Below are 22,052 nucleotides of genomic sequence, written 5' to 3'. Positions count from 1 at the left end.
CACTATGGCTTAATCAAGTTGACGTGGTACACCTGGTAGGGCTTCCTTCTCTCTGGCTGGTAGAGTTTATAGTTGACCTCACCAACCTTTTCAACTATTTCGTAGGGGCCCTGCCACTTCGCTAAGAATTTGCTCTCCGCTGTAGGTACCAGTACCCGATCCCTAGGATTGAAGTGTCTCACTTGTGCTGATCTATTGTTCACCCTAGATTGCGCCTCTTGTGCTTGGAGGAGGTGCTCTTTCACGATGGGCATCACCCTGGCAATTCTCTCTTGCATTTGGGCCATGTGTTCGATTACACTCTTGCAGGGTATAGACTCCGCCTCCCAGGTCTCCTTTGCCACATCCAGGAGTCCTTGGGGGTGTCAGCCATCCAACAGTTCAAAAGGGGAGAATCCAGTACAGGACTGTGGTACCTCTCTGATGGAGAAGAGAAGGTACGGAAGTAGGCAGTCCCAGTCTTGGCCGTCCTCTCTACGACCTTCTTTAACATGGCCTTGAAGGTTTTGTTGAACCTTTCCACCAAGCCATCCGTCTGTGGATGGTAGACTGAGGTCCACTACTCTCTCATCACCTTTGACATAAATGGGGTCCCTTGATCCGTTAGGATCTCCTTAAGTAACCCCGTTCTAGAAAAAAAATGGACAAACTCCCGAGCTATATACTTGGAGGAGGAGTAAAGTAGCGGCACAGCCTTCGGATACCATGTCGCATAGTCGAGTACCACTAGGATGCACTGATGCCATCTGGTGGACTTTACCAGGGGCCCCACCAGATCCATGGCTATGCGATCAAAGGGCACCTCGATGATAAGTAACGGCACCGGAGGCGTGTCAACAGAGTGGTCAGCTGGCAGGTGGGACAGGACCTACAATAATTTACAATTTCTCGGTGACAACCGGGTCAATACAACCTCTGGAGGATTCGTTCCTGTGTTTTTTCTACCCCCAGGCAACCACCTAACACATGTGCATGGGCCATGTCTAATACCTTACGACTGTATGTTCCCAGCACCAGCAACTGCTCGACGAGCTCCCCTCTCACCTTGGTGACTCAGTCCCCATTGACGGCAAAGTATGGGTATCTGGTGTCACCCCCGGCTCTTGAGCAACAACGTGAAGTATAGACACATTATCAAATGTCCCTTTAAGAGTTAAATCCCTGAGTTGGGCAGTTCCACAGTTTCCCATGGACACCTCCAGCTCAGGGATGTTGGCGTCAGGAGATGCTGCCCCATCCTCATCGCCCACAAACACACATGGGAAACTCTTCGGTTACGGCCTGCGGCGAGGTTTCTTCAGGGGTGTTCTGGCTGTCATCTAAGCAACCAGGTGTCACCACTTTCCCCCTCATGTCCCAGAATAATGCACAATCCCGTCCGATTATTATCAGGTGCAACAAGTCTTTAACGACCCCCATTTCCTGAGCTGTGGTGCCACAGTCCGTGTTTACATCCACCCTGGCAACAGGACATTTTTTAGCGTTCCCATGGATACACCAGACACCCACCACCTTCCCAGGAACCAGCCAATGAGGGAGTTTGGCGCTTATCAGGGTTACCAAACTTCCTGAGTCCAGCAGTTCAGACACTTGCATCCCGTTCACGGACACTGAGCACGCCAGAGGGCTCTCGCCGTGTTGATGAACCGCACTAGAGGCAGGGTAGGCAAAGTAGAAGCAATGCCGGCCTATGCTGCAGTCCATTGGCTCAGAGTTCCTGGGCCACCAAGCAGCTATATGGCCAGGGGCATGACAACTCCAACAGAGGATGGATTGGGACTGATTCCCCAGCTGCGATTCATCTGCCTCTTGGACTTTGGACTAACGCCCAGTGAAGATTTAGTCCCCTTCTTTTGGGAGCCCCAGAAAGGTGACCTAACCACTGCTAGACCACCCAGGGAGCCCTCTACTGCCCGGTACCTCTCTACTAGGCCCACCAGGTTGTCTGCATTTTGGGGATCTCCCTGGGCAACACAGGACTGAATCGGCTTCGGCAGAGAGTGGACAAACCGATCCACGATCCATGACCACTCTCTCTACCATCTGGCTGGGGAACAAGTCTCTGGCTGCAGCGACTTTTGTACCAGGTGCAGAAGATCAAACATTTGTGACAAAGGAGTTTTGTCCCTGTGGAAGTCCCAGAGGTGGACTCGTACTCTGACTGCCAGGGTTATGCCCAGCCGCCCCAGGATCTCAGCCTTAAACTTGCTATACTCCTTAGAGTCCTGCAGTGCCAGATCAAAATACGCCTTCTGTGGTTCCCCGATCAGATATGGCGCCCACTGCTCTGGTAGTAGTATCTCATGGTCCGCCACCCTCTCAAACACGGCCAGAAACGCCTTGACGTCAACCCCCCGGAGTCATCTTTTGCAACGCCCCTCTCACGGTTTTCCTCACCTGGGTCTCATCGCTTTGGCCTGGAGGTGGTGCGGCTTCTCCGATACGGAGGGCCTCCGCCAGGAGCGTCATCTGTTCCTGCTGCTGTCACTGCTTTATCTATTGCTGTTGAAGCTGGAACTGTTGTTGGTCTGCTGAGCTTGCTGCTGAGGTATATTCGCCTGCACCAGTTGCTTTATCAGCTCCTCCATGTTGCCGGACGAACCTTGCTGGCTGGCGGCCTTCACCCAGGACATATACGTTTTCCTGTAGCAGTCACACTGCCCCTTGGGATTTGTGCCCGCATTCTCCACCAATCTGTGACAGATAAGCTCTCGGGCCGGCGCAGGTTCACACAGGAATGCAGTCCGCAGGTTCAAAAACAAACTGGTGGTTTATAAAATGTCCATAAACCAACCAGGAAAACAAAACATAACAGCCTTTTTCTGGCACAAAAGGTATAATAGAACAAAACTCAAAATAACCCGTCCATATGCAGCACGGCTTCAGCCGTTTAAATGTAGTGCTTCTCTCTACCTCCAGCAGACTCTGAGCAGCACATGCAAGGTCTGCTCACCTTGCACAACACACAGCACACTGAGACAGGCACAGCTGTCTTAAATCAGGCCTTCCAAGACCTGAACTGAAGGTAAGTGAGCAGCTGACCCACCATCCCCCACCCCCAGCTCTTTCAGCTGCTCGTAAAACCCGGCCCTTTAATCCGGGCCCATTAACTCCCTCTCAGCACTATGTGTGCTGGAGCCTGCTTCTCCGGGTCCTACATCACCGAAGGTTGGTACTTCGGGGACACATACCTCCCATCCATGACCTGTCCGGAAGCCACCTTACAGCGCACAGATACGTACACTTCGTACACGCGCGGCTCTGCTCCGTACATCTCGTACACGCGCGGCTCCGCTCCGTACACCTCGTACACGCGCGGCTCCGCTCCGTACACCTCGTACACGCGCGGCTCCGACCGTACACCCCGTACCTGCGCGGCTCCGCTCCGTACACCTCGTACACGCGCGGCTCTGCTCCGTACACCTCTACACGCGCGGCTCTGCTCCGTACACCTCTACACGCGCGGCTCTGCTCCGTACACCTCGTACACACACGGCTCTGCTCCGTACACCTCGTACACACACGGCTCCGCTCCGTACACCTCGTACACGCGCGGCTCTGCTCCGTACACCTCGTACACGCGTAGCTCTGCTCCGTACACCTCGTACACGCGCGGCTCTGCTCCGTACACCTCGTACACACACAACGCTCCGCTCCGTACACCTCGTAAACACGCGCGGCTCTGCTCCGTACACCTCGTACGCACACGGCTCTGCTCCGTACACCTCGTAAACATGCGGCTCTGCTCCGTACACCTTGTACACACGGCTCTGCTCCGTACATCTCGTACGCGCGCGGCTCCGCTCCGTACACCTCGTACACACGCGGCTCCGCTCCGTACACCTCGTACACACGCGGCTCTGCTCCGTACACCTCGTACACACACGGCTCCGCTCCGTACACCTCGTACACACGCGGCTTCGCTCCGTACACCTCGTACACACGCGGCTCTGCTCCGTACACCTCGTACACACGCGGCTTCACTCCGTACACCTCGTACACGCGCGGCTCCGCTCCGTACACCTCGTACACACGCGGCTCCGCTCCGTACACCTCGTACACACGCGGCTCCGCTCCGTACACCTCGTACACACGCGGCTCCGCTCCGTACACCTCGTACACACGCGGCTCCGCTCCGTACACCTCGTACACACTCGGCTCCGCTCCGTACACCTCGTACACACGCGGCTCTGCTCCGTACACCTCGTACACACGCGGCTCTGCTCCGTACACCTCGTACACACGCGGCTCCGCTCCGTACACCTCGTACACACACGGCTCCGCTCCGTACACCTCGTACACACGCGGCTCTGCTACATCCACACTGTAAACCCCTCCTGACCCCACACATAAACTTCAGCTCATCCAGCACCATGACAACCAGCACAGCAGAGTCCTGCATCCACTGAGGCCCCTGATCATGTGACCCCTGACTCCTCCCCTCCTGTGACCTCATCACAGCTCCTGTGCGCACAGAGCAGCCATATATGTGGTGGCGGCTCTGCAGGTGGAGGTATGTGGAGACCCCATTACTGGGCGCAGGGGGCATTAACCCCTTCAGCACGGAGACTCTTTTGGGGTCTAGTGTTGCCCCTTTATAAGAATCATAAGGTTTTTGTTCTGTTTCCTGTAATAGATACATACGACCCAACTATGGAGACAGGAAGGGAGGAAACGTATTGTTCTCATAGTACAGGACCCCTTTACTGGCCCCACAGTGTAATGCCCCCATTATGCCCCTTATGCAGGATGTATGATGCCCCCCACAGTGTAATGCCCTCATTATACCCCTTATGCAGGATGTATGATGCCCCCACACAGTGTAATGCCCCCATTATGCCCCTTATGCAGTATGTATGATGCCCCCACACAGTGTAATGCCCCCATTGTGCCCCTTATGCAGGATGTATGATGCCCCCCACAGTGTAATGCCCTCATTATGCCCCTTATGCACTATGTATGATGCCCCCACACAGTGTAATGCCCCCATTATGCCCCTTATGCAGTATGTATGATGCCCCCACACAGTGTAATGTCCCCATTATGCCCCTTATGCAGGATGTATGATGCCCCCACACAGTGTAATGCCCCCATTATGCCCCTTATGCAGTATGTATGACGCCCCTACACAGTGTAATGCCCCCATTATGACCCTTATGCAGTATGTACAGTGGTGGCCAAAAGTATTGGCACCCCTGCAATTCTGTCAGATAATACTCAATTTCTTCCTGAAAATGATTGCAATCACAAATTCTTTGGTATTATTATCTTCATTTAATTTGTCTTCAATGAAAAAGCACAAAAAGGAATGAAGCAAAAATCAAATCATTGATCATTTCACACAAAACTCCAAAAATGGGCCAGACAAAAGTATTGGCACCCTCAGCCTAATACTTGGTTGCACAACCTTTAGCCAAAATAACTGCGAACAACCGCTTCCGGTAACCATCAATGAGTTTCTTACAATGCTCTGCTGGAATTGTAGACAATTCTTCTTTGGCAAACTGCTCCAGGTCCCTGAAATTTTGAAGGGTGCCTTCTCCAAACTGCCATTTTGAGATCTCTCCACAGATGTTCTATGGGATTCAGGTCTGGACTCATTGCTGGCCACCTTAGAAGTCTCCAGTGCTTTCTCTCAAACCATTTTATAGTGCTTTTGGAAGTGTGTTTTGGGTCATTGTCCTGCTGGAAGACCCATGACCTCTGAGAGAGACCCATCACCTCTGAGGGAGACCCAGCTTTCTCACACTGGGCCCTACATTATGCTGCAAAATTTGTTGGTAGTCTTCAGACTTTATAATGCCATGCACACGGTCAAGCAGTCCAGTGCCAGAGGCAGCAAAGCAACCCCAAAACATCAGGGAACCTCCGTCATGTTTGACTGTAGGGACCGTGTTCTTTTCTTTGAATGCCTCTTTTTTTTCCCTGTACACTCTATGTTGATGCTTTTTCCCAAAAAGCTCTACTTTTGTCTCATCTGACCAGAGAACATTCTTCCAAAACGTTTTAGGCTTTCTCAGGTAAGTTTTGGCAAACTCCAGCCTGGCTTTTTTATGTCTCGGGGTAAGAAGTGGGGTCTTCCTGGGTATCCTACCATACAGTCCCTTTTCATTCAGACGCCGACGGATAGTACGGGTTGATACTGTTGTACCCTCGAACTGCAGGGCAACTTGAACTTGTTTGGATGTTAGTCGAGGTTCTTTATCCACCATCCGCACAATCTTGCGTTGAAATCTCTCATCAATTTTTCTTTTCTGTCCACATCTAGGGAGGTTAGCTACAGTACCATGGGCTTTAAACTTCTTGAAGACACTGCACGGAAGACACAGGAACATTCAGGTCTTTGGAGATGGACTTGTAGCCTTGAGATTGCTCATGCTTCCTCACAATTTGGTTTCTCAAGTCCTCAGACAGTTCTTTGGTCTTCTTTCTTTTCTCCATGCTCAATGTGGTACACACAAGGACACAGGACAGAGGTTGAGTCAACTTTAATCCATGTTAACTGGCTGATTTAGTTATTGCCAACACCTGTTAGGTGCCACAGGTAAGTTACAGGTGCTGTTAATTACACGAATTAGAGAAGCATCACATGATTTTTCAAACAGTGCCAATACTTTTGTCCACCCCCTTTTTTAGGTTTGGTGTGGAATTATATCCAATTTGGCTTTAAGACAATTCTTTTTAGTATTTTTTCATTGAAGACAAAATAAATGAAGATAATAATACCAAAGAATTTGTGATTGCAACCTTTATCAGAAAGAAACTGAGTATTATCTGACAGAATTGCAGGGGTGCCAATACTTTTGACCACCACTGTATGATGCCCCACACATTGTAATACCTCCATTATGCCCCTTATGCAGTATTTTTGATGCCCCACACAGTATAATGCCCCCATTATGCCCCTTATGCAGTATGTATGATGCCCCCACACAGTGTAATGCCCCCATTATGCCCCTTATGCAGTATGTATGATGCCCCCACACAGTGTAATGCGCCCCTTATGCAGTATGTATGATGCCCCCACACAGTGTAATGCCCCCATTATGCCCCTTATGCAGTATGTATGATGCCCCCACACAGTGTAATGCCCCCATTATGCCCGTTATGCAGTATGTATGATACCCCCACACAGTGTAATGCCCCCATTATGCCCCTTATGCAGTATGTATGATGCCCCCACACAGTGTAATGCCCCCATTATGCCCCTTATGCAGTATGTATGATGCCCCCACACAGTGTAATGCCCCCATTATGCCCCTTATGCAGTATGTATGATGCTCCCACACAGTGTAATGCCCCCATTATGCCCCTTATGCAGTATGGATGATGCCCCCCACAGTGTAATGCCCCCATTATGCCCCTTATGCAGTATGGATGATGCCCCCACACAGTATAATGTTCCCACAGTACCGCCTGAGGTCCTGCAGTTGGAATAAGTCCTGAGGTTTTACAGTTGGAATAATCCCTCTGGAGTTGGTTTTCCCTCTGCCTGCTCCCCTACATATACCCTCGAGCATGTATACATGCATGTAGGGGAGCAGGCCTTACTAGATATCGAGGCTTTGTACAGTAATATATCGCATGAGGATGATATCAGTGGCGTAAGATGTTTATTGAAATCGATATCAATAGAGTGTAGTAGACATAATGACTTCATGGAGGATCTTCTAAAATTCATTCTTACTCATAACGTCTTACTTTTTGACAGGAAGTACTTAAACGAGCTCAGGGGTACTGCGATGGGGAGCCCCTGTACCCCCTCATCTGCTAATCTATTCCTGGGCTGGTGGGAGGAAACCAAAATACTCAGTGATGATTATAAGTAGTGGCAACCATATATTGGGGTATGATATAGATATATTGACAACATTTTTATCATCTGGTCAAGGACGAGTGAACAATTTCTTTAATTTGTCAGGGAACTCAATATCCATAGAGTGGCCCTTAGATTTATATCAGAGTTTAATTATTACCAGTTGCCTTTCCTTGATGTACCAATCAAGAAAGTACGGGATGGGAGCCAGGGCTGTGGAGTCGGTAAGCCAAACCTTTGACTCCTACTCCTAAATTTCCATGACACCGTCTCTGACTTCATGACTCCGACTCCCTCATACATGGCTCATGTTTAAGTGATTTACAGTAGGACACATTTTATTCGTTCTCCCATGACAGCACCACGAGAGAGAGGATCTGCCCATCAAGGACAGGAAACCAGCGGGTTAAAAAGGGCGGCACCTCTCTCTCGCCTCAGTTTAGGTTTCCTGTCCATGATGGGAGACCTCGCAGGCTTACCTGCAGAAGATGGTCTCTTGCCCCAGAGGGAGCCACAGGGCGTTGGATGGAGCTGTCTGTCCTGGGCCTCTGGAGACGCCATGGCAGGGCTCATTGGGGCACCTCCATGTGCGTTGCGGCAGGCAGTACGAGGCAGGAGATCCGGGCCGCGCCGGCGGGGCACGTGACAGGCGCGGCCCTGTGACGTATTTCCGGTGCGTCGGGGACGTCACCGGAAGTGGACGGAGCTCGCGCGCGCGCAACCAGGAAGTGCGCGCGAGCATGAGGACGCCGAAGCCACGAGGAGGACAACGTCAGCTGGGCAGGCGGCGGTGAGCCCACCTGGGGGGGGGAACCACGTGGGAACAATTGACTCCCTCCTGGGTTCTAAAAAAGAAAAAAACCCACACATGGTACCTGGCATGGCCAGTATAAAAGAGTCCTGGCAACATACAAAGGTGCTTCCCAGCCCATTGTTACCTTGGTAGACATGGGAGATTCATAGGAGCAGCTTTCACCTCAGCAAGAGCAGCTGCTGCAGGAGCAGCCCTCTGGGGAGCCCTCACAACTGGTGGTGCAACGTTATTCCCGGTCTGGGTCTAGTCGTTCACCACTAAGAGCAGAAAAAATAGTCCGGTTCAGCGTGATTCCCCCGCCTTTTATGATGGATTCTTCTGCTTCTACGGTACCAGATATTCTGTGGGGTAAGTGGAATCTTCGTGGAAGTTCTACTAATAGTTTCCTCCTCCTTTTTTGTTTCTATAAACTCCTCTTTCAGAGCAAGAAATGTTCAACTAAAACGAAACATAAAGAATGTGCCTTATGCAGCAATCCGCTCCCAGATGCATATAATAAGAAATTGTGCCAGCTGTGTATTAACAAAGTAATGGCGGAGGAAACCCCTGGGTTGTCCCTGGACCTAAAGACTTTAATTAGAGAGGAAATAGGCAAGGCTTTGCAAGGCTCAGAATCTACAGAATCTACTCATATTTCTCGGGAACCTGAGCCGGGTCCAGATATCTGACATTTCCTCCTCCGCTCTCTCTTCTTCTGATAGTGAATCGGATAGACAGTGTTTTCCTCTGCAGGAGGTTGATGCCTTGATAAAAGCTGTCCGGTCTACCATGGGCATTGTAGACATGAGGGCAGAAAAGTCTGTGGAGGACTTAATGTTTGGTGGATTAGGTCAGAAAAAGAGAAAACGTTTTCCCGTGAATACAAGAGTAAAAGACCTCAATGATAGAGAGTGGAAAAAACCCGACAGGAAGGGCAGTGTTCCTCCATCTTTCAAGAGGAGGTACCCATTTGAGGATGCCATATGTTCCTCTTGGTCAAAAGCACCAAAGCTGGACGTTGCTGTCGCTAAAACGGCAAAAAAGACTTCCCTCCCGTTTGATGACATGGGAGCATTAAAAGACCCCCTGGACAGACGAGCCGATACCTTCTTAAAAGGTGCATGGGAGACAGCTGCAGGAGCACTGAGACCAGCAGTAGCAGCCACCTGCACATCTAGAGCCCTGATGGTTTGGCTGGAACAGTTAAACAGTCAGCTAAGGGATGGTGTCTCTAGGAAGGAGATTATTTCTTCCCTTCCACTGATTCAGGGTGCAGCGGCCTTTCTTGCTGATGCGTCTGCGGACTTAGTCAGATTCGCAGCAAAGTCATCAGCTCTGTCAAATGCGGCTCGACGAGCGCTATGGATTAAATGCTGGCTTGGGGATGTACAGACAAAGTCCAGGCTGTGTGCAATCCCTTGCGAAGGGGAATATCTCTTTGGCCAGACTATGGACGAATTATTGGAGAAGGCCGGAGATCCTAAGAAGTGTTTTCCATCAGTACCTCTACCCTCCTTTAAGAGATCGTTTCGGAAAAGAAAATTCATCCGAAGAAGATTCTTCAGGGAACCGGACAAGTCCAAAGAAAGAGGTCGAAAAGGTAGAGGCCTTCTCTTTGGTTCATCTCCAAAAAATCAGCAGAAGCCAGGGAATGCACAATCAGCCCAGGTGGGAGGGAGATTGTCATTATTTTCCCCAGCTTGGGAACAGATTTCTCATAGTAATTGGATTTTGAGCCTGATTAAATATGGTCTAAAATTTCAATTTCAAGCTTTTCCTCACAAGAGATTCATGATTGTTCCCTCTAGTTCCTCCCCAGAACGCCAGACTGCCCTCATATCGGAAATTCAAGTCTTAATAAGGAAAAACGTCCTGATTGAGGTTCCGGATTCAGAAAAGGGTCTCGGATTCTACTCCCCGCTCTTCTTGGTCCCAAACCCGGATGGGAGTTTCAGGACAATTATAAATCTAAAATCCTTAAATAGCTTCCTTAAAGTAGACACTTTCCAAATGGAATCCTTGAAAACAGTAATAAAGTTGCTTTTTCCCCACTGTTATATGGTAGTTCTCGATCTCAAGGATGCGCATTACCATATTCCCATTCATAGTTACTATCAGAAATACCTGAGGCTGGCCATTGAAATTGAGGGGGTGGTTAAACACTTTCAGTACACTGCACTTCCCTTTGGGTTAGCAATAGCCCCGCGAATTTTCACCAAATTAATGGCAGAGGTTATGGCCCATATAAGAGAAAGAGACATTCTAATAATCCCTTACCTAGATGATCTCCTGATAGTGGGAAACTCTGTTGTTCAATGCGAGGCCCACCTTCGGGTGACCATGTCTGTCTTGGAGGGCTTGGGGTGGTTTCTAAATTTGGAAAAATCTAGATTAACTCCACTCAAAGCTCAGCAGTATCTGGGGGTCATGTTAGATTCTAAAAAACGGTTATGTTATTTATCTGAAGGAAAAATCACAAGAATCCAGGGTTTGGTAAGACAGTGTATGGATAAACCCTCTATGTCACTCCGTAAAGCCATGTCGTTATTAGAGACCTTAACCTCGAGTTTTTCCGCAGTTCGTTGGTCACAATTTCATTCAAGGGCTCTTCAGTGGGATGTATTGTATAACAACTCAGTCCTAGAAGGACATTTAGACCGTGAGTTCACCCTGTGTCCTCGGGCCATACATTCCCTTCATTGGTGGTTATGACACGATAATCTTTCTAGGGGGGTCCCCTGGGAGTGTAAGCCGATGGCAGTCTTAACTACAGATGCGAGTGCTGCAGGTTGGGGAGCTCACTTCAATGGGAACTTAGTTCAGGGGACCTGGTCAAGGAGTGAGATACAGTTGTCATCAAATGTTAAGGAGCTTTTGGCGGTGGATTATGCGTTCAACAAGTTCCTTACAGGGCCAGCATGTCCGTATACTCTCGGACAATCAAGTCTCGGTAGCTTATATAAATCACCAAGGGGGAACCCGCTCAAGAGACTTAATGAGGGTAGCGGACAGACTTCTTCAGAAGGCTGAATATCATTGTCTCTCCCTTTCGGCTATTCATCTAAAAGGGAAAGAAAACGTCACAGCGGATTTCCTAAGCCTTATTTCCATAAAAGAGGGAGAATGGTCCTTGAATCCTCAAATCTTCTCCAGAATTGTGACAATGTGGGGTCTTCCGACAGTGGACTTATTTGCGACGAAATGCAACCGGAAGGTGACAACATTCTGTTCCCTAGACCCCAGAGAAGAACCCCTGAGGCTGTGTGCCCACGTAGCATTTTTCAAGCGTATATGCTGCGGAATTTCCGCAGCGTAAACGCTTGAAAAACGCATATAGATCCGCACCCCATGGTCCCCAATGGGATTCCGCAAGTTCTATGCACATGCTGCGGATTTTTCCGCAGCGTTTATGCTACGTACAAAAATCCGCAGCATGTCATTTAATTTTGCGGAAGCGCAGCGGAACTCCCGCCATTGACTTGCATTGAGACGCATAGAAACCGCGACTGTACATTTGTACAAGCGGCTTCTATGCGTCTCTATGTGCGGATGGTACCCAGTTCTGGAGGAGAGGAGACTCTCATCCAGACCTGGGTACCACTGTACCTGTAAAAAAAGAATAAAATAACAAATAAAGTTTATACTCACCTGTCCGGCGTCTTCTCTCTGAATGCCAGCAGCGCTGAAGGACCTGCGGTGACGTCACAGTCATGTGACCGCAGGCCCTTCACCGCTCTGTCTCGCGATATGCCGGCAGCCGGGAGCCGGGAACCAGCCAGGAAGCAGCGCTGCAGCCACGCCGGGGCCTCGGGGGTGAGTATAGCTTTTATTTGTTTTAATTTTTACGGTTCACACTGTATAAATCCATGCTGTTTGCATGGATTTATACAGTGTGACCTAGTTGTCAAGCACTTTCCAAGTGATGCTATCGCCTGGAAAGTGCTTGTCAATCTGCATGCGGAAACGCATGTGAACCCGCATGTGGATCCGCATGTATTCTGCAGGAAAAACGCATGCACAATCTGCATGCGTTTTTTTCTGCCAGGGAGATGCAGAAATGCTGCAGAAATTTTCTGCTTCATTTCTGCATCGTGGGCACATAGCCTGACAGTGGACGCCTTTATGGTTCCCTGGAAATTCCCTCTGACATATGCATTTCCTCCCATGATCCTGCTTCCAGCAGTTATAAGGAAGATCAGGGCAGACATGGCCAGAGTAATACTCATATGCCCCTTTTGGCCCAAAAGACCGTGGTTCCCTTGTCTCCGAAAAATATCCATATCAGATCCCTGGATCCTTCCGGAGATTCCAGACCTTCTCACACAGGGTCCGGTTTCCCATACTCCAGCCTCGAGTCTCCATTTGACGGCGTGGAATTTGAGAGGGTGCTGTTAACCAACAAGGGATTCCCAAATGTAGTAAATACTCTCTTGTCTAGCAGAAAACCCGTTACCACCCGCATTTATGCTAGGACCTGGAGGAAGTTTTTATCATTTACTGAATTTAAATCAGAGGAGGGGCCCCCTATTGGGAAAATACTAGAGTTTCTGCAGCGGGGCTTAGAATTGGGGCTTACCACTAGTACCTTAAAAGTACAGGTGTCGGCTTTGGGAGCTTTGTTTTCTTCCGATATTGCAGCTAATTATTGGATAGCACGATTTATAAAAGCTTCCTTTAGGTGTAGACCCATTATCAAAGCAAAATCCTCTCCCTGGGATTTGAATTTGGTCCTAGAGGCCTTAACTAATCCTCCCTTCGAGCCCCTAGATTTAGCCTCCCCAAAAATTATTCTCCTAAAAACAGCCCTGTTAGTGGCCCTGACTTCAGCCAGAAGAGTGAGTGACATACAGGCTCTTTCCATATGTCCGCCATTTACTCAGATTCTGGATGATAGGATTGTATTAAAACCTGACCCAGCCTTTCTTCCAAAAGTAGTCACTCGGTTCCATAGAACTCAGGAGGTAGTTCTCCCAACCTTTTGCTTTCCCCCCAAAAATCAAAAAGAGGAGAGGCTACACACTTTAGACGTGAGGAGGTGCGTACTCAAATACCTACAGATTTCACGCAGTTTTAGGAAGGATAATTCCCTATTTATATGCCATCAGGGGGCTAGAAAGGGTTGTAAGGCCTCAAAGTCTACGATTGCAAGATGGATTAGAGAGGCCATATCCCTCGCCTACTCCTCAGGGAATAAGGAGGTTCCGGAGGGGTTGAGAGCTCATTCCACCAGAGCGATAGCAACCTCCTGGGCGGAGAAAACGGGGCTTTCCATCGAAGAGATATGTAAGGCTGCCACTTGGTCTTCTCCTTCTACCTTTTATAGGCATTATAGATTGGACCTGGGTGTCTCTGCTGATCTCACCTTTGGGAGAAGGGTGCTTCAAGCGGTGATCCCTCCCTAATTTCCTTTCGTCTCTGTAATTCTCTCGTGGTGCTGTCATGGGAGAGCGAATAAAGCCTTAGTTACTTACCGGTAACGGGATTTTTCGGAGCCCATGACAGCACCCGTATATTCCCTCCCTTCACTGGTGTTTTGCACTCCCGTAGAGTTGGCTTTCCTTTGTTTTGTGCACCTTTGGGAGAAGTTGGTGAAAGTAATGTACTTAATGTAATGATGTGTTTATTGTAACTAACCTTGGCGGTCCTCTCATGCTCTGTTAACTAAACTGAGGCGAGAGAGAGGTGCCGCCCTTTTTAACCTGTAGGTTTCCTGTCCTTGATGGGCGGATCCTCTCTCTCGTGGTGCTGTCATGGGCTCCGAAAAATCCCGTTACCGGTAAGTAACTAAGGCTTTTCTCAGCTAAAAGTCTAGACTCTTAGATCAGGAATAGGCAAGACATTTATAGGATTTTTACAGGATGAAAATGGAGAAATGGTAAGAGAGGATGTTGAGAAGGCCGACCTTTTTAATTCCTATTTTGCATCTGTTTTCTCTCAGAAAGAAAATGTAACATCAACTGATCTTCACTGTCCTTTTAAAGGAATAGAAGAATCCAAGTTATCTGTAAACAGAGAGATTGTGAGGGAATATTTAGCTAACATAAATGAGTTCAAGTCTCCAGGTCCAGATGAATTACACCCCAGAGTACTGAAGGAGATCGTAGAAGAAATTTTAGAACCACTCTCCATAATCTTTGAAAATTCTTGGAGAACAGGAGAAGTCCCAGAAGACTGGAGAAGAGCAAATGTTGTTCCTATCTTCAAAAAGGGGAAGAAGGTGGACCCAGGGAACTATAGGCCGGTGAGTCTGACTTCTATACCAGGAAAGATCTTTGAACAAATTATTAAACAACATGTATGTAAGTACATGGATAAGAATGAAGTGATTAACCAGAGTCAGCATGGGTTTGTAACTAACAAGTCATGTCAGACTAACTTAATTTCCTTCTATGACAGAATCACTGACTGGGTGGATCAGGGAAATGCTGTAGATATAGTATATCTTGACTTCAGCAAAGCATTTGACAAAGTATCTCACACCATCCTTATTGAAAAAATGACCAAGTATGCAATGGACCAGGCAACTGTTAGGTGGATTCATAACTGGCTTAGTGATCGGACTCAAAGGGTGGTTGTAAATGGCTTCACATCCAGCTGGATGAATGTCTCAAGTGGGGTTCCACAGGGCTCTGTCCTGGGACCTGTATTGTTCAACATCTTTATCAATGATTTAGATCAAGGAATTGAGGGTAAACTGATTAAATTTGCTGATGACACAAAGCTAGGAGGGATAGCTAATACTAGAGAAGAGAGAGAGAGGATTCAAAAAGACCTAAATAAACTGGAGCAGTGGGCAGCAACCAGAAAGTTTTTTAACAGGGAAAAATGCAAAGTACTACATCTGGGCAATAAAAATGAAAAAAGCATATACAGAATGGGAGGAATAGAGCTAAGCAACAGTACATGTGAAAAAGACTTAGGTATACTAATAGATCATAGACTGAACATGAGTCAACAGTGTGATGCAGCAGCAAAAAAGGCAAATACAATTCTGGGATGTATTAACAGAAGCATACAGTCTAGATCACGTGAAGTCATTATCGGTCTTTACTCCTCTTTGGTCAGACCTCATCTGGAATACTGTGTACAGTTTTGGGCACCACATTTTAAAAAAGACATAGACAAACTGGAGCAAGTTCAGAGAAGAGCGACCAGAATGGTGACTGGTCTGCAAACCATGTCCTATGAGGAAAGGTTGCAGGATTTGGGAATGTTTAGCTTGCAAAAAAGAAGACTGAGAGAAGACTGAATAGCTGTCTACAAATATGTCAAGGGCTGTCACATTTTAGAAGGATCATCTTTATTCTCATTTGCACAAGGAAAGACTAGAAGCAATGGGATGAAACTAAATGGGAGGAGACACAAATTAGATATTAGAAAAAACTTTTTGACAGTTAGGGTGATTAATGAGTGGAACAGGCTGCCACGAGAGGTGGTGAGTTCCCCTTCAATGGACGTCTTCAAACAGAGGCTGGACAGACATCTGTCTGAGATGATTTAGTGAATCCTGCTTTGAGCAGGGGGTTGGACCAGATGACCCAGGAGGTCCCTTCCAACTCTACCATTCTATGATTCTAGGACATTTCATAACTTTCCCAAATTCTTATGAAAAAATATTCCTCACAAACTGCATTGAACTACTGTACCCAATTTATTATATATTTTAGGCGTCGGAGTGGGTCCATTTTATACCGAATCCACCAAAATGGGCACCGACTCCGAATCCACAGCCCTGGTTTGGACCCTAGGGACACTCATCTACCATAAACTATTAAAGTGGGATAGCCACCACTGCATCCTACTAAAAAAAAAAAAATATCCAAGGGCCAATGTTTTACAGTTGAGAAGAAACTGCTCTAATGTCACAGATATTAATATACAGGCAATAGACATGAACACCAGATTCAGGGAAAAAGGTATCCAAAGTACATTTTGGATTCCGCACGATTGTTTGCTGAAAAACAGGAGAGAGAGACACTTCTACATACCTAACCAAGACGCCAAGAAAAATATGGGATAACACAAGTAATAGGAACTTGTGACCATATCTTTAATATCCTCAGAAAACACTAGGATGTACTTGTGGCTGACCTGGACCTGAGGGTGCTTTGTGATCTGCTCCCACAATAACTTTCAGAAAGGGTTAGTCAATTAGGGACCGTTTAGTGCATAGTTTCTAAAAAAAACTGCACCCAAGGGGACATGGCTGGATAGAAGAATCTGGTTTCTTTAGATGTGTAGAAAGTTGTACATGTAATTGGATGAGACCATGTAAATCTTTCTCGAGTTCCTCTACAGGTGAAACCTCTTTCCAGAAGGATTATTCCAACTGTAAAACCTTGTATACTTGTATATGTGGCCACATGCACCTACCTCCTAGATTATGTAAGCACGACCAAGAGGCAGTCTAAGAGGAGTGTCGGGGGGGGGGGGGGGAGCATTTGGGCGAAATACGCCATGGTTGGGTGTCACGGGTGTGTCAGAGGTGACAGTCGCCCTGCAGGGGTTTGCAGGAGATCTCCACGTTTGGCAATGCAGACAGCTGCCTAGATGAGAGGCTGTGTTTAGGACCCAGATTCTACCTCCATTTAGTCTGGGTGTATATATACCTGGTGTGTCTATGTTGGCGTCGCCGGGTATACTCATTTCTACTTGGAACTTGGCTGAAGCAGTATCACGTCCTCTTTGGAGTCTTGAGGCAGTGTGCCCTGTTGGAGTTTCTTCTAAAGCAAAGTTTTAATTCCCCTGTGTTGTCTTTCCCTTTTGTCTTTAGAGTGCTAGCGGAGGTTGACTAGTGCTCATCTCCTTCCACCCCCAGCTATAGCCTTACGACAGGGATAGTTGGGCGAGGCATGTGATGGGCGACAGCTGCGGAGGCTGTATAGAGACGTTAGGGGGAGACAGGGTGATGCTAGTCCAGATTAGGAGGTCACCTCTTCCCCCTTTTCCATAGTGTCTGGGCTCCCTTTCCCTTTCTCCTCTGTGTTGCACTCACACCTGGCGTGACATTGGGACACCCCATTAGTGAGACACATGAACAGTGCACATTGAGGTGAAACAAGAGACATCTCCTTTTGCATCATTGAGGTGGTTAAACCCAATGTGAGAGGTGGTGATCTTAATAGATGTATCCTCAAAAAAGAAAGTGAATGTATTTCCAGACTGGATTCACTAGGCCCTAAGGGACTGAATGAGTAAATTTCCTATGCCTGTTTTGTATGAATACAGCCCCATTCTGGATTACATTTTAGGATTTTATACTCTACCCATTGCTACTCAGTTCCCTGTGAACGAGGTTCACATATTGTTTTACTTCATCAAGAGATCTGAGCTTCTATATCAGAATTATTTCTTATCAGTTATATCCCAATTATACTATTTAGTAACTAACAAGTGTGGTGTTCCTTGTGTATCTCTAATTATGCAATAGGGGTCAAATATGACCATTTAGGAGTATACTGTGGGCCACCATCCCATATATTTTGTAGTGATAAAGTAGATCCACATGCCGATTGCATGATGGAAGGATGTGCAATACTTGTTTTTAGTCTCCCATGATACTGATCTCAGAGGATTTTTCTGTTGGTGGAATGCAATCCAATACCATATGCACTCCGGTGTGGAACGCAGACATATGGGCATGCACATTTGTGGACAATGATCCTAGATGGAATGATGACTACGGGCATGCGCAGTCACAGGTACGAGTTTCACGGCGGCAATCAGTTTATCTGGTGTTTCAGCATAAAGCACGTCACTTCCGGACATGCACACTAGGTGATGGACATTATCGAACCTCTAGCTCATGAGAAGTAGCGTAGGTGCAGTATATTATTGTAGACAGACTCTATTCTGTATATCCTGTGACAATTCACCTCTAGGAATGGGAATGAGCCTCATAGTCTGGGAGGGGTTTTGGATGAAGTGGGATATTTAAACATGGACACCTGGCTATTAGGCACGCTATGTTGAACATCATGAATTATCATCCCTGTATCCACCCTCCTAATGAACCTGTTGGGAAAATGCATTGAGGCGAATTATTGAAACATTCTCTGAGTACCATACCCTTTCCTTTATACATATTGTAGGGGATTTACTCACTGGGGCACAATAGGAGGAAAACAGGAGGCATGTTCTTAAATTTCATATGGGTTTATTACTTCATAAACCCAGAAGCCAAACAGAAAAGCAAATAGCCTTTAGATCAGGCAAACAAAGTAAATGTCCTTAGCAGGTCTCTACTCAGCCAGGCCTGTGTGGCACACAAGCTGGGGTAGCGTCCAGTGTCTTGGCTTGGTCTGAAGACAAACATACACAGTAGGCCTTCTACCTCCAAACACACAGACTATGTGCCAAACAACAGCCTTCATTTTATAGGCTGTTAACCACACCCAGAGGTGAGGTATGTGGGTAGCTGGACCCGCCCATTCTCTCCTAGCTACCCGTAACCCGGCTCCCAGGTGCACCAAACGATCCTCTTAGTGCTTATGTGCTCTAGAGAAACACTCCGGGTTACATCACACAGACCAGCCATCTCTGTGACACATACCTCCCATGGACTACGCGACCATTAGCCACCTTACATACCCCCCCGCCTAAACCTGTGGGGTTGACACCTTTTACTACCAGACAGGGGATTCTCGAGAGAGCATCGGCATTACCATGTAGCTTCCCTGCTCTATGTTCTACAGGGAAGTAGGAGTCCTGTAGGGCTAAAAACCCGAGGGTGACTCTGGCATTTTTTCACTTTTTTCCCTCATCCATCTGAGTGGAGCATAGTCGGATAATAATCTAAATTTTCGACCTAACAGTACGGTAAGGTGTCCACCGCACACTTTATAGCCGAGCGTTCCTTCTCTATGACCGAATAATTTTTCTCGCAGGAGAACAGCTTTCTACTCAGGTAGAGGACAGGGTGCTCCTCCCCGTGTATCTCCTGGGAAAGGACTGCTGCTAACACGACATCTGAGGCATCTGTCTGGAGTATAAACTCTTTCTTGAAGTCCGGGGCAACCAGGACCGGTTGCCTACACAGAGCCAGTTTCAACTTTTGAAAGGACGTCTCCGCCTCTGCTGTCCACTTGGCCTTGGCTGATTTTGTCCCTTTAAGGAGGTCAGTCAGGGGTGCGGCCATCATGGCGAAGTTTGGGATGAATTTTCCTGTAGTATCCCACGATTCCCAGGAAGGCTCTGACTTGCTTTTTCGACACCGGTCTCAGCCAATTTTGGATTGCTTCTACTTTAATATTTTGGGGTTTTATCTTGACTATACCCATTACATATCCGAAGTACTTGGCTTCTTATTTCCCCATGCCACATTTCTTCGAGTTTATTGAAAACCCCACCTTCCTCAGAGCATCAAACACAGCCTGAATCTTTTCCAGATGACTCTCCCAGTCTGGACTGAAGATAATAATATTGTTCAGGTATGTTGCAGCATATTGCTTATGGGATGCAAGGATGCAATCCATAGCTCTCTGGAATTTTGCAGGGGCCCCCTGCAGTCCAAACGGCATACGGGCATACTGGAAGCATCCGTCCAGCGTAGAAAACGCAGTCTTCTCTTTGGCTACCTGTGCCATGGGGGTCTGCCAATATCCCTTCGTCAGATCCAAGGTGGTTATGTGCCTTGCTGGCCCAAGCCTCTTGATCAGCTCGACGACGCGTGGCATGTGATATGCATCAAATTTGGAAACCTCATTCAACTTCCGATAGTCGTTGCAGAATCTCCACTCACCATTGGGATTTGGGACCAAGACAATCAGGCTCGACCAACTGCTCTTGGATTCTTCAATGACACTGAGCTTCAGCATACAAGCTACCTCTTTGGATATCAACTCTTGTCGGGCCTCAGGTATCTGATAGGGCTTCAAGTTCACCCGCACATGTGGCTCCGTCAGAACCGTGTGTTCTATGACCCTTGTGCAGCCCGACAATTCCGAGAACAGATCCCTATTCTTCTGCATCAACCCCCAACACTGCTGTTTCTTGGCCTTCGTTAGCGTTTCCGCTATTGCGGCTCCTCCAACGTCACCTTCTAGCTTTCCCAGCAAGCATGGAGCTTCCACAGCCTCTCTGTCTTGCCACGGCTTGATGAGGTTGATGTGGTATATCTGGTACAGCTTACGTCGTCCCGGTTGATGAACCTTGTAGTTCGCTTCACCCACTTTTTCCACCCTTGCCACATGGCCAAGAACTTACTTTCCACCGTAGTAATTAGCATGAGGACTCCGGTCTCCCGGATTGAAGTGCCTCACTCTGGCTGACTGGTTGTAGACTCTGGCATGAGCTTCTTGTGCCTGGAGGAGATGTTCTTTTACAATGGGCATCACCTTCACAATCCTCTCCTGCATCAGAGCAACCATGCTCGATGACGCTCCTATGGGGCGTGAATTCGGCTTCCCAGATTTCCTTTGTGACATCCAGAAGACCCTGCGAATGTCGGCCATACAGAAGTTCGAATGGCGAGAACCCTCTAGAGGCCTGTGAAACCTTTCGGTTGGAGAACAACAGATACGGTAGGAGACAGTCCCAGTCTCTACTGTCCCTTTCTATGTCCTTCCTCAGTATACTCTTCAGAGTCTTGTTAAACCTTTCGACTAGGCTATCCGTCTGAGGATGGTATACTGAAGTCCTCAGTTGGGAGATTTGGAGGGCTTTGCATAACTCCCTCATCACCTTACTCATAGAGGGAATTCCCTGGTCAGTGAGTATCTCCCTTTGGTAAGCCTGTTGGGGGGAAAAAACGTGGACCAACTCACGGGATATATTCTTTGCGGAGGAGTTTCTCAGTGGAATCACTTCAGGATAGCGTGTGGCATAGTCCAGGATAACCAATATAAATTGATGCCCACAAGCAGATTCAACCAGGGGACTGACCAAGTCCATAGCAATTCTCTCGAACGGCACTTCAATAATGGGCAATGGCACGAGGGGACTTCAAAAGTGAGAGGTGGGGTCGGTTAACTGGCACGTAGTGCAAGACCTGCAATACTTAAATATTTCCCGGTGACATCTGGGCCAATAGAACCTTTGTAAAAGATAATGCCTTACCAACACCAGATGCAGCAAGCCTCCATGATAAAGGCGGGGCCAGCACATGTGCAAAATACTGATGCAGACAGCCACTCACTAACCTACCAATTCATGGAGGGGGGTGGCTGTCTAGTATTATACATGCACACCGATGGAGTCTGCATAGGGCGCCAGTCACACAGATAAGTGTGGTGCACAGTTTCTGGCTTGCAGCTTGTTGATGACACCCATACTATTAGATCAGGCGGGCTGCCCAGCACTATATACGTGCACCCCCACAAGACAGACGCCCCAATTCCCCCAGCCAACACTAAAGAGGCCTGGCCTCATCCTGCAAAAAAATGTGCAAAACAGATGAAAAATAGTGTAGAAGATAAATACACCACATGAGGTGTTGGTCGATAT

The 22,052-nt window shown here is 47.8% G+C and overlaps 1 protein-coding gene across 1 annotated transcript in view; it reads left to right on the top strand.

Annotated features, from left to right (window-relative positions):
• The first annotated feature begins 4,426 nt into the window (after positions 1 to 4,426).
• LOC141198591 (uncharacterized) overlaps positions 4,427 to 22,052 on the top strand; it is a 37,971-nt gene continuing 20,345 nt past the window's right edge. Inside the window, exons 1-3 of the mRNA XM_073663013.1 lie at positions 4,427 to 4,513; positions 6,269 to 6,544; positions 14,548 to 14,850. The gene's annotated coding sequence lies outside the window, so the exon portion shown is untranslated. The remainder of the gene's footprint in view (positions 4,514 to 6,268; positions 6,545 to 14,547; positions 14,851 to 22,052) is intronic.

The sequence above is a fragment of the Phyllobates terribilis genome, unplaced genomic scaffold (assembly GCF_046119375.1).
Source record: "Phyllobates terribilis strain yellow unplaced genomic scaffold, ASM4611937v1 Scaffold_98__1_contigs__length_5973952, whole genome shotgun sequence".
In the NCBI taxonomy this organism is placed as follows: Eukaryota; Metazoa; Chordata; class Amphibia; order Anura; family Dendrobatidae; genus Phyllobates; species Phyllobates terribilis.
Note: the sequence above shows the minus strand (reverse complement) of the source record. Positions and strands in the feature narration are given on the sequence as shown.